This window comes from Cajanus cajan, chromosome 1, assembly GCF_000230855.2.
Source record: "Cajanus cajan strain Asha chromosome 1, NIPB_CcT2T_4, whole genome shotgun sequence".
NCBI lineage: Eukaryota > Viridiplantae > Streptophyta > Magnoliopsida > Fabales > Fabaceae > Cajanus > Cajanus cajan.
Genome location: NC_138517.1, coordinates 9,942,517 through 9,956,546, shown reverse-complemented (window position 1 = coordinate 9,956,546; position 14,030 = coordinate 9,942,517). Strand labels below are relative to the sequence as shown.

The 14,030-nt window shown below is 34.7% G+C and overlaps 1 pseudogene; it reads right to left on the bottom strand.

Moving 5' to 3' along the window:
* Window positions 1-7,070: 7,070 nt before the first annotated feature.
* LOC145958184 (secreted RxLR effector protein 161 pseudogene) lies at window positions 7,071-7,757 on the bottom strand (annotated as a pseudogene).
* Between the last annotated feature and the right edge of the window lie 6,273 nt (window positions 7,758-14,030).

Here is a 14,030-nt window from a genome sequence, read left to right as displayed (position 1 = left end):
GAGACATGAGTTTATCAACTACGGTAAGTCAAGATAAAATACAATTGCATGCGGTTCAAATTACTAGTGACTTACATGAACAAATTGGTGAGGCTCAGGTAGTTGATAAATTCATTCAGAAGAAAAAGAGGTTGATAGGTCAAAAGGATGGTGAAAAGTTCGATTTAGATCAAAGAGGAGTTTTGAGATTTAATAATAGGATATGTGTACCAAATGATTCAGAAATTAAGAAAATAATTTTAGGTGAGGCACATAAGAGCAAGCTGAGCATACACCCTGGGGCAACAAAGATGTATCAAGATCTCAAAAGAATGTTTTGGTGGCCCAAAATGAAAAAGGAAATAGCACAATATGTGGCTACATGTTTGATTTGTCAAAAAGCTAAGATAGAACACCAAAAGCCAGCAGGAATGTTACAACCCTTAGATATACCTGAATGGAAATGGGACAGTATAGCAATGGATTTTGTAGTTGGTTTACCACGAACAATTCATAAGTTTGATTCCATATGGGTTATTGTGGATAGACTAACAAAATCTGCTCATTTCTTACCCATCAACATTAGGTATTCTCTAGAAAAATTGACTGAACTGTATATAAGAGAGATTGTAAGGTTGCATGGGGTACCATCTAGCATAATATCTGATAGGGATCCTAGATTCACTTCTAGATTTTGGGGAAGTTTACATCAAGCATTAGGAACTAAGCTTCGTCTTAGCTCTGCATATCATCCTCAAACAGATGGACAATCAGAAAGAACCATACAATCCCTAGAAGATTTATTGAGAGCTTGTGTGCTAGAGAATTCTGGTAGTTGGGACAAATACTTGCCTCTGATTGAATTCACTTATAACAACAGTTTCCATTCTAGCATAGGTATGGCACCCTATGAAGCTTTATATGGAAGAAGGTGTAGAACTCCTTTGTGTTGGTTTGAGACAGGAGAGAATTTAATCTTGGGTCCTGAATTGGTGCAACAAACCACAGAAAAAATCAAAATGATTCAAGAAAAATTGAGAATGACTCAAAGCAGACAAAAAAGTTATGCTGATAAAAGAAGACGACCTCTTGAATTCCAGGAAGGTGATCATGTATTTTTGAAAGTTACACCAACAACTGGTATTGGTAGGGTAATGAAATCAAAGAAACTCACTCCTCGATTTATTGGTCCTTATCAAATCCTTAGAAAAATAGGTCCTGTTGCTTACCAAATTTCTCTACCACCTTTTCTTTCTAATCTCCATAATGTCTTCCATGTGTCTCAGTTAAGAAAATATATTTTTGACCCTTCTCATATAATAATGCCTGATACAGTACAATTAAAGGATAACCTTACATTTGAAACAATGCCTGTACAGATCGTAGACAGGAGGATCAAGCAGTTAAGAGGCAAACAGATTGCATTGGTAAAAGTCATTTGGAATAAAGACACTGGAGATGCTACTTGGGAACTCGAAGAAGAAGTTAGAAAAAATTATCCTTATCTATTTTAAGCAATAAAAATTTCGAGGACGAAATTTCTGTTAGTAGGGGAGAATTGTAATATCCCAAAATTTATGCAGTATTAAGAATTATTTTTTATGTATTTTAAATATTTATGGGATTATTAAAAGTTAAAAAAAAATGTATAAAAAAAAAATAATAATAATAATATTTTATAATATTATGAATAGTAAATATAATATTATTTTAATGAATAGTAAATTTAATATTATTTTAATAAATAGTAAATGGCTGCTACAAAGCTACGGAAGGGGGCTGCGGAATTCAATGAATTCCTCCAAATTTCTTAATTTGAATATAATATTATTTTATAAATAGTAATCCTAATATAATATTATTATGAATAGTATTTTTCAATCATTATAAATAGGCTTCACATGGAATGAAAACACAAGTTTACGGAAAAAAAAAAATTTAGTGAGAAGGAAGAGAAAATAGAGAGAAGGAGAGAGAAAGAAAGAGGGAAAGAGAGGGAATCCAAAAGAGGAAATTCTGCTCAAGTTGTAGCTCTTGTTTATTTAGGTAAGGGGGAGGAGAACCTTATCTTTTTAAAATTTTATATACTATTATGTATATTTATTTATGTCATTTACTTGATTATATTATTTAGTGGGGTGACCCTAACCTCATTATTGTTATATTTATTCAGTGAGGTGTTACTAACCTCATCTAACTCCTTAACTTTTAATTACTTTATTTATTTATTTATTCAGTGAGGTGTTCCTAACTTCATCTAACTCCTTAACTTTTAATTACCCTGTTTATTTATTTATGTTATTTCTATTATTTAGTGGGGTGACCCTAACCTCATTATTGTTATATTTATTCAGTGAGGTGTTACTAACCTCATCTAACTCCTTAACTTTTAATCACTATATTTATATATTTATTCAGTGAGGTGTTCCTAACCTCATCTAACTACTTAACTTTTAATTACTATGTTATTGTTATAATTATTCAGTGAGGTGTTCTTAACCTCATTTAACTACTTAACTTTTAATTACAATGTTTATTTATGTTATTATTATATTTATTCAGTGAGGTGTTCCTAACCTCATCTAACTACTTAACTTTTAATTATTATGTTTATTTATTTACGTTATTATTTAGTGGGGTGTTTCTAACCTCATATATTTGTTTAACCTTTAATTACTATTACTTATTCTATGATTATTCTTAAATCTATTTTGAGTAATTTTTTTTATGATTAATATAATTTGTTAAAATGTCTTTTACTCATTTTAAAGATAATTAATACTCTATGGCCATAGACGATAAAGTTTGAATTATTTGTAGCTGGAGGTTTAACCTTGGGGATTTAAATGAGTAAGAAATGGAGGTGGAATATCTTTTGGTTGGTGTTATAATGATGCTCATTTATCCTGACTAGTCACTACAAGTATAATTCAAATTTTATTGTATCAAGAAAATCTAATATTTAATCTGTATAAATATATATTTATATATATATATATATGTTAAAATTTTATTTATAAATAATTATGTTTATTCGTTCGAATTATTGTATTTATTGGATATTGTTCTTACTCCTTTCTTTTCTTTGTTTTTTTTTAATTAAGTATATTATAAATAGATGGATCAACTTGAGATTCCAGATCATTTTGCTGTTATTATTACTGCTGTCCTACGTGGAAGGAAATTGGAATACGGAGGCTATTTGATGGATCTGTTATAACTTTACTTGTCAATCATATTATTTTAATTGTAATTTTCTTTCCGTTATGAATATATATATTGTATTAAAAGAGTAAGGAAAATGAATAATGTGTAAAATAATACGTTATTCTAAATATTTTAGAACGATATGTTATGTATTAAATTCACAAGATATTCTTTTCTTTACTTTTATTTTTATTAAATAAATATATAGATATTGTTAATGATATAATTGCGAAAATATTATAATTTTATATTGTATAATTTGGGTATTAGAATTAGGCGTTACACCACATACTTTCTTCTTCCCAAAATTCCCCATTCTTCAACTCCCCCAAACTTATTTGATGTCATCAGTTTGCTCTCTTAACCAAAGCAAGGGTTATGGTTAATTTTTCATGGTTTGGGACAAGTGGAAGGTGTGGTGTTTAGGCTTAGAAAGGTATGGGTCAAGTGAAGAGTGGAGATGGCTTTTTGGCTTAGATGGTTACAAAATAGAGGAGTATGAATGCCTTGATCATATAAGTGCACAACATAAGCAAACCACCAGGGAAACTCAAGCAAAGTCTATCATGCAACTTAAGCGTAGTTCACTCATAAGTGTTTTAGGCTCAAACCTCACCCGGCTATGCATCCATAAATTATCGAACTCAGCTCAGTTCTATGATCAACATTGAAACCCGTATGCAACTAGTCATGAACTAAAGATCTAATGTGACTTGAAAATGTCTAAGGTACACAGAACATAGACATCAAGCAAACTATAACCCAGAATCGACCACAAGCAAAACAAGTATCAACAAGATTAAAAACCATGCTAAGGCAGACTATTCACAAAAGAACCAACAAAGTAATCGTCAAAAAGACTATATATAAAAATAGTTAAATACTGAAAATAAAAGACAGAAGAATAAATTGCAATAGACAAAGGTAAACTAAGGTAGGCTCCATCTGCTTCCATCTATGGGGTCTGGTCATCATCATCTCCAAGAGCTGCTCCACCATCATCAACTCCATCAACCTCAGCAGCTCCACTCCCCCAAACTTAGGAGCCTGGTCCCCAGGCCAACCAGTATACGCCTGAAAGTCCTGGTAACCAGAAGTGATTGCAGAGTGTACTCATGAAAGAACATGGTGAGCACAAAAATTATACACAGTGATGACCAAGCAAATATAGCAAAAATGGAGAATATCCTTAGACCAAAATTAAGCACAACATGCATGCACACGGAAATGAACTATAACAATGCAACATAAAGCACACAAACATACAACATACAACAGAACATAAAGAAACATGATTGAAAACAGATAAATATGGGCTGTCAGGAATGTGGTGCGCCGGGCTTAACACAGATGCGCCGGGCTTAATATCAGTAAAAATCAACGAGGTTTCAAAATCTGATATCGCGCCGGGCGTGCGTTAAACGCGCCCGGCGTGGTGGTTCCAGAGACCAAAAATTGAGTATTAGGCCGGGCGCAAAAGAGTCACGCCCGGCGCGTAGTCACTTTAAAAGGTCAATTTGCCCAGGTTTTAAATTAGGATCAGACCTTATTTCCACCTAGACACAGAATTGCCTCATTCCTCACATTCCAAACAAAATGTACCCTATATTTACCCATTCAAACATGATTCTAACAACTAACACATAACACAAACAACATATACCACAAAACATATAACACAAAACACAACACATAATACAAAACAACACTTATAACACAGAACAACATGCAACAAAAATCTAAAACACAGTTCAGATCTCTGGGTTGCCTCCCAGGAAGCGCTTGTTTACTGTCCCGAGCCTGACGGTGGCCAACTTGAAGTGCTCTACTCTCTTTCTCCTCCTGTTGCTCTTGTTCCTCCTTGCTTTGTGCTCAATCTCATGATTGCTCAACAATTGCTCAGAGGGATTGGTCAATCTTGTTCATAGTACCTAGCATACAAGAGAAAGTAGAGGACTAGAGCGCCCAGGTCAGCTTCAACAATTCATTGCTACCATAAAATGAAAATAAAAGTAAAAGAATAAGTCATAAATAGCTATAAATACTAAATTGCCATTCTAATCCCCGGCAACGGCGCCAAAAACTTGTTGAGATTTCCGTTGAAGTACTTTTGTTATAATTGTAAATCAGTTTAATTCTATCAACGGTCCCAAACACGGCAAGTATACCGGCCGTTCAAGTAGTAAAAATATCGTATCCACAGGGATTAGAAGGTAAAATAAGCATTTATTGACTATTCGTGACTAAAGAATAATTCCAATTTATAGTTTGTCATGTAAATGTGAGATGAAGAACATGACTATTGGAATGTTAAAACTATAAAAAGATTAGTTTTAGAATGGGAAAGAGTAGAAATGGGATAATGGTATTGTGAGGCTGTGGGGGTCAGATTTCACCGAACGTAACACTAATGTATCCTTAATCTCTTGTTAAATTCATTGCTTAGTCAACCCAATAGTTTACTCAAACCTAATCCCTTAGAGAAAGAGCCTAGGTGCGGATATTGAATATCAATCCCTTGAGTACCCAATACCTACACCCGCATTACGGGCTAGGGTTTAAGACTACTAATGGGTCAAGCTCTATCCCTAGATACAATCTCCACTAGGCATATGTTCCAGAACTAATTTCAAAGGTATTTCCCAATACTCAATGGAACCTTAAATCATGCAAAGGGTGATCAATCCAAAGCAAGCATTAAGCAAAGAAACAAACACAACAATGAATGAAACAACATGTATATATATCATAAAAACCGTAAGGATTACAATAGAATTCGTTGGTTACATCTAACCCCACAAAAATGGGTGAAACCACTCAACAAAGAGGGCAAATACAAAATAGAGATGAAAGGAGGATGAAGAACCGAAGGAAAGACCCACACACGAACGGCTCCAAGCTCCGGGAATCCCTTCCACAGCTCCCAAAACGCGCCCAATGTGTGAATTGAGAGAAAGATCCCCGAAAATGGCTTCAAATACGAGCCTGGGAGATCAGATTAGGGTTCCGCGCCCGGCGCACAATTCTTCGAGCCCGGCGCAAGTTCTTCCAGAGAAGTCAAGCACTCTCTGTCTCAACACAAGCCCGGCGCAATTCCTTTTGCGCCCGGCTTAATTCTTTTTGCGCCCGGCTTAATTCCTTTTGCGCCCGGCTTAATATAACTGGCAGAGATGAAATACTCTATTTTTGTCACGCCCAGCGCAGGTTATATTGAGCCCGGCGCAGAACCTCTTCTCTCCTCCTTAGCTTCTTAGGTTTCCAATCCTAAGAGTCTTCAACTTTCCACTCTTCCTCAATACCTGCACAAAAAATGAGGTGGATTAAGGTATTGTTAGATGAATTTGGGTTAGTTATATCTGCACACAAAATGAACCAAAAAGAGAACAATTATATTGCAATGGTTCAAAGGATGAGTGGAATTTGTTCAATAAGTCTCATCCAAAAAGAGGTAAAATTGAGACTTAACAATACATTATATGTTAACCGTAGCAAGTAAAGGGATCAGGAAAGCAACGTGAAAATCGGAAGCACGTTGTTTCCTATTACGTGGCTGTTCCAACTGAGTTTACTGTTGCAAAAACAGTTTTTCAAAATGAAACGCATATGCCAACATTCTCCCACTTGGTCCATTTATCCAATTATCAATCAAATAGGAAACCAAATATATGAATCATGGTGATAGGTCCTCTTGATAATGAGTATTATCTCCCATGTATCACAATATATTAAGTCTCTCATCCTAATCTCTTAGCTCTAATGAATAAACCATACGTTTATTCCAGGTCACAATTAATGAGTTTTCTCAAAGTAAATAGGTATGTGCACAAGATAAATGAGAAAACATCAAACTAAATAAGAGTTTTAACAAGTAATTACAATGATTGTCACATCATGGAACCAAGTCCCATTCGAGTTACATGATCCTTAAAATTCTTTGGTGGCATGCCTTTAGTTAAAGGATCAGCAATCATTAACTCAGTGCTAACGTGCTCAATGACAACTTTCTTTTCCTTAACACGTTCTCTTATGGCTAGATATTTAATGTCGATGTGATTACTTCGACTTCCACTTTTGTTATTCTTAGCCATGAAAACAGCAGCGAAGTTATCACAATACAACTTCAATGGCTTAGCAATTGAGTCCACAACTCTAAGCCCAGATATAAAACTCTTCAACCATACACCATGTGAGGTAGCCTCAAAACAAGAAACGAACTCAGCCTCCATAGTAGAAGTAGCAGTCAAGGTCTGCTTTCTGCTGCTCCAAGATACAGCTCCACAAGCCAGCATAAAAACATAGCCAGTTGTAGATTTTCTGGTATCAATGCAACCAGCGAAGTCTGAATCAGAGTAGCCTATCACCTCCAAACTATCAGTCCGTCTATATGTGAGCATGAAATCTTTTGTTCCTTGAAGGTATCTCATTACCTTCTTTGCAGCTTTCCAATGGTCAACACCAGGATTACTCTGATATCTTCCTAAAACTCTAACTGCAAATGCAATGTCAGGTCTAGTACAAACCTGAGCATACATAAGACTTCCAACAGCTGAAGCATATGGAATATTTTTCATGTGTTCCCGCTCAAGATTATTTTTCGGGCACTGACTCAACTCGAGTTTTTCACCCTTCACAATGGGAGCTACACTTGGTGAACAATCTTTTATGTTAAACCTCTCTAAAACCTTGTTGATATAGGTTTCTTGAGATAAACCCAAAATACCTCGAGATCATTCTCTATGGATCTTAATGCCTATAACATAAGATGCTTCACCCATATCCTTCATATCAAAGTTCTTTGAGAGAAATTGTTTCACCTCGTACAACATACCCTTGTTATTAGTTGCAAGCAAAATGTCATCCACATATAAAACAAGAAAGCAAATCTTGCTCCCACTAACCTTCTGGTATACACATTGATCCATGATGTTTTCTTCAAAACCAAATGAAGATATAACTTCATGAAATTTTAAATACCATTGGCGTGAGGCTTGTTTTAATCCATAGATGGATTTGTTAAGCTTACATACTAAGTGCTCACCATCACTAGAGAAAAATCCTTCAGGTTGTTTCATATAAACCTCTTCCTCTAGATTACCATTAAGGAATGTTGTTTTCACATCCATTTGATGTAGTTCAAAATCAAAATGAGCTACTAATGCCATGATTATTCGTAGAGAATCCTTCTTAGATACAGGAGAAAATGTCTCACTATAATCAATTCCTTCTCTTTGAGTGAATCCTTTGACAACAAGTCTTGCTTTATGTCTTTCAATGTTACCTTGTGAGTCCTTTTTAGTTTTAAAGACCTATCTACATCCAATGGATTTTACACCATGAGGCAACTCAACAAGGATCCCAGACTTGATTAGACGTCATAGAATTCATCTCTTCTTTCATAGCATTATACCACAAATTTGATTCCTTAGAATTCATGGCTTGTGAAAACGTTTCAGGATCATTTTCGGCTCCAATGTTATAATCTGATTCTTGTAAATACACTACATAATCACTAGAAATTGCTGATCTTTTGACTCTAGTAGATTTTCTTAATGTTGTCTCATCACTTTGGTCAGGAACTTGTTGTCCAACCGATTGCTCAATAGGTTGTTCAACATTTACGTGTTGCTCCTGGTCAACAACTTAATCTACATTATAATCTTCAACAACTTGTGGAACTTGAATCACTGGTTGTCTAACACATCTTTGAACTGAAGGAGCGTGATTGACTACCAGTCTGTCATTTGATTGAGAGGGTTGAACTTCATAGTGATCCTTTTCAAAACTAATATCTTGAATTAAATCACTCCCACTAATCAAGTCATTTTCAAGAAACTTTGCATTTCTTGATTCCACAATTCTAGTGCTATGAGATGGGCAATAGAATCTATACCCTTTGGACTTTTCAGCATATCCAATGAAATACCCACTAATAGTCCTCAGGTCTAGTTTCTTCTCTTGTGGGTTATAAATCCTTACTTCAGACGGACATCCCCAAACGCGTACATGTCGTAAACTGGGTTTCCAACCTTTGAATAACTCAAAAGGTGTCTTTGAAACAGTCTTGGTTGGAACTCGGTTTACTATATACACAGCCGTTTTAAGTGCTTCAGCCTACAAGAATTAAGGAAGTTTTGCATTACTCCTCATACTTCTCACCATATCCATCAATGTTCGATTTCTTCTTTCTGCCACACCATTTTGATCTGGAGAACCAGGCATAGTGTATTGGGCAATAATCCCATGTTCTTGAAGAAATCTCGCAAATGGACCAGGTGCTTGTCCATTCTCTGTGTATTTACCATAGTACTCTCCACCTCTATCTGATCTCACAATCTTAATTTGCTTTCCGCATTGTAGCTCTACTTCAGCCTTAAAAACTTTAAAGGCATCCAAGGCTTCATCCTTAGAACGAAGTAAGTAAAGGTACATATATCGTGAGTAATCATCAATAAAGGTGATGAAGTATCTTGGACTATTTGCATCCATGTCCGGACAACAAATATCTGTATGAATGATTTCTAGTATGTTTGAACTCCTCTTGGCACCCTTTTTGGACTTGTTAGTTTGCTTACCCTTGATGCAATCCACACAAGTCTCAAAATCAGCAAAATCTAAAGTACTAAGTACTCCATCATTTACTAATCGTTTAATTCTATCAAAGGAGATATGTCCTAATCTCCGGTGCCACAACATAGAAGAATCCTCATTCATAACACAACGTTTTAACCCAGAAGAAACATGCATAGAATTATAAGCAGCGTCATTATTTTGCAAATTAATAGAGTAAAGACCATCACGTAATTCACCAAAACCAATAACTTTGGATTTATTCAACAAAGTAAAACCAGAATCCATAAATTTAAAAAAAAAACCTAAAGGTGCAAGTTGCGAAATAGAAATCAAGTTTTTACTAAAACTAGGAACATAAAAAGTCTTCTAAATTTAAAATAAAACCACTGCTCAAAACTAAATTGCATGTCCCAACGGCCTCCACATGTGAACTCATCTTGCTTCCTGAATAGATGCATTGCTCACTTCCCATCGGTTTCCTTAGGTTTTGCATACCCTGTAAGGTATTAGAAATATGGATTGTAGATCCAGAATCAATCCACCATGTGTTATGATTAGTACTAGTCATATTAGATTCATAACAAACAAAAGCAAATAAATTACCTTTCTTTTCCAGCCAATTCTTAAACTTCAAACAATCCTTCTTCATGTGTCCTTTCTTTTTACAAAAGAAGCACTTGGATTCTTTCTTAATAATTGGTTGAGCTGGAATATTTCCCTTCTTATTATCTTGATTCTTCTTTTTCTTAAAAGAACCAGTTAAGAGCACATGCTCTCCTTCTTCCATCATTAACCTTTCCTCTTCTTGAACACACATGGTCAACAATTCATTAATAGACCACTTATCCTTATGTGTGTTGTAAGAGATTTTAAAGGGGGCATAATGGTGAGGCAAGGTGCACAAAATATAGTGCACTAGGAAAGAATCAGACATGGTAACCTCTAAAGCTTTCAGTTGAGCCACAATATCCCTTATGCACATGATATGATCACGCACTCCTTTAATCCCAGTGAGCTTTAAGGATGAGAACTACATTATAAGGGTGCTGGCAAAAGATTTATCAGATGTGGTAAATTGTTCATCAATAACCTTTAGTAAATCCTTGACATTGTCATGATGGTCAACAGAACCCCGAATTCCAGCAGAAATGTTGGTCTTTATGAACGTCACAGAGAGACGATTTGACCTCTCCCATTTTTCATAAAGATCAACTGCATCTGGAGTGCTGGTCTCAGTAATACCCGGTGGTGCTGGTTTCCTAATAGCATAGTCAATGTCCATCCAGCCTAAATGAAGAAGAACTCTCTCGTTCCAAACCTTATAATTGTCACCCTTTAATTCGGGAATGCCACACTTGATATCAGAAATATTCATAGATTGAGAAACTGCAAATGTCAAAAACATGTTCATCATCATAACTTGAGACTAAAATAAATGTCATGTTTTACCAATGCAAACATGTCTCTTTTAACGAATCTAGTGACATAAAACTTGCCTGTGGGCTAAAGTCATATTCAATTAGACTCATGTAATCTTATGATAAAACTATCAAATTATGTTTCCTTTCTTAATTCCTATGGGTAAATTAAGAAATATAATATAATATTTTATCCTAATTAATCATACAAATGTAAGAAATTTCTTGTGGGTATATTTCATCACATCACATATAATTAATTACAATTAATGTTTTTCTTAATGTGATCTTTAAAATTATATAATTTTAATTAATTAAAGATGCTGTGGCTATTCTCTAACTTATTAAAATTATATGTATCACTAAACATTAATATAAAATAAATAAATCTTATTTTTATTTTAATATCAAAATAAAATAAATATAAGCAAATATTGGACAAGCATATAATATTCAATAATCATTATTCTTAATTTCCAATATTTAATGCAGCCAAGAATAACATGTATTACAAAAATAATTACACCACGTAATTACGAAACATGCAAGAAATTAAAAATTATTTGATCACGTACGTACGAAGCATGCAATCACGTAATTACGAAAACATGCGAGAAATCAAAACGGGAACCACGTAATTATAGAAACAACATGCAAGAAACCAGAAATTCATTTGATCACGTGAAGCATGCAACACGTAATTAACGGGAATCAAAACAATCACATACGTACAAAGCATGCGCGTGACTCATCATATATAAAAATAAAGGGAAATCAAAACATGCAAGACACCAACAGGATTCGAACCAATGCCATGACAGTAATATCCCAAGTGAACAAACCACTCCACCAAGCGCTTTTTCTCATAAGTATGATACAATTTAAAAATAAAAACTATGCCTGTCAATAGCAAACAAACAAACAAAACGCGAAAACACATTGCGTTTCACTCGTCTTCAACCTTCAAACGGGTCATTTGTACCCGTTTGTGACCCGCGAACCCGAAATGAAAACCCAACCATTTCTCCACGTTTTGAACATCGAAAAACACCATTTTAATTACAGAAACGGTAGAAAAATCATCCTCTACTCCCTCTCCAGTTTTAGAAACAATTATGGGGTTGAAAAGAGATACCCAAAAACCCGATACAAAACAAGGCAGAGGAAACAACGTGCTCTGATACCAAATGAAAGAACTAATATTCTAAAGATCTAAAGATGGCAAAAACAAAAGCAAACACGTTCAGATCATTCTCATAATTGCGGAAATTAAAGGACCAACCTCCAGCCATTGTTGTTCGCTTGCTCCTTCAGGTTTCTGAACCCTTACTCTCTATACGTGATGGTGTAGTATACTGAAGAGGAGAGTAGGCTCAGGGACCCAAAACAGAGATACATGTTCAATTTTATAGAGCTCTAATCCATCGTAGAGCCTCTTTGAACGTTGGAGAAAAACGTGCGGGAATCACGGTACCATATCCGCAAGTTATTTGATAATAGGTTGAAAAATGGACCACATACATTATATGTTAATCGTAGCAAGTAAAGGGATCAGGAAAGCAACGTGAAAATTGGAAGCACGTTGTTTCCTATTACGTGGCTGTTCCAACCGAGTTTACTGTTGCAAAAACAGTTTTTCAAAATGAAACGCATATGCCAACAGTTTTTCCGGGTACCAGTTGGGGTATGGACGCGTTTGCAAATGCCGTTACATTTCAGGGGATAGGATTATCAACTTTTGAATTTTAACCAACTTAACAAAATCCCGTTATCATAGATGGCCAGATAGTAGTCACTTTTTATTTACCTCCAACGAATCATGTTAATCCTATAGTGAACATGTATGAACTCGATATGTAAACATTATAAATTTAGCGTAAGAAATAAGTAGTTTAAAAGTATGTACATTATTGTAAATATTTTTTTTTAATATATGATGCAAATATAAAGTGTTATACGTAAGCAAGTTTATAAAATTTTCTTTAATAATATTAATACTATAATGTACATAATTATTATATACGTATAATATTGGAAGTAATATTCACGTGACTAGGCGGTTATAGTCACTATCGTCGTCACTGTTACCATCATCACCAATGATGATGGTGGTAGCTTTGTTGGCGGTGACAACGATAATAGTGGTGGAATCAATGATGAAATAGTGATGGTGATGTGGCTATAATGAGGGTGTGGTGGTAGAGGTAAAAACTACAATGGTAATAGTGATAACAATAACGATAGAAACAACCACAATGGTGAAAGTACGTGATAACTTTATTCATAAGATATATTTTAATCTGTTTATTTTAATTTAAGAATTGTTATTAGTTGTTCACATATTAACAAATATTCTCACTTGGTCATCCTCTCCCGCACACCCCCCCCGCACACAGACACACCCATATATATATATATATATATATATATGTGTGTGTGTGTGTGTGTGAGAGAGAGAGAGAGAGAGAGAGAGGAAGATTCAAACGACATCGGTGTAAATTTATACCAACTATTACATCTAGGGATCGCTAGTAAACACGTACCCGTTGGTAATGTCTGAACCTGTCAGACTTTGACAAGGAATACCTAGTTTGACCAATACGAATATGGGTAATTTCCGATTTATTGAACCGGGTATAGGGACATGAATAGATATATACTTATCTGCCTTGTACAGTACCCACTTTAAAATTCTACAATCTTAATTCATTTATTTTTTAGAATTTAATTAACATTTATGTAATTTTTACTCTACTTTAAACTTATGCCAAATGAATCTTAATTAATGTAATTTTGTAATTCTTGATACCTAACAAGGATGGGAATGAGACATAAATTCCATACCCGTCAGGTATG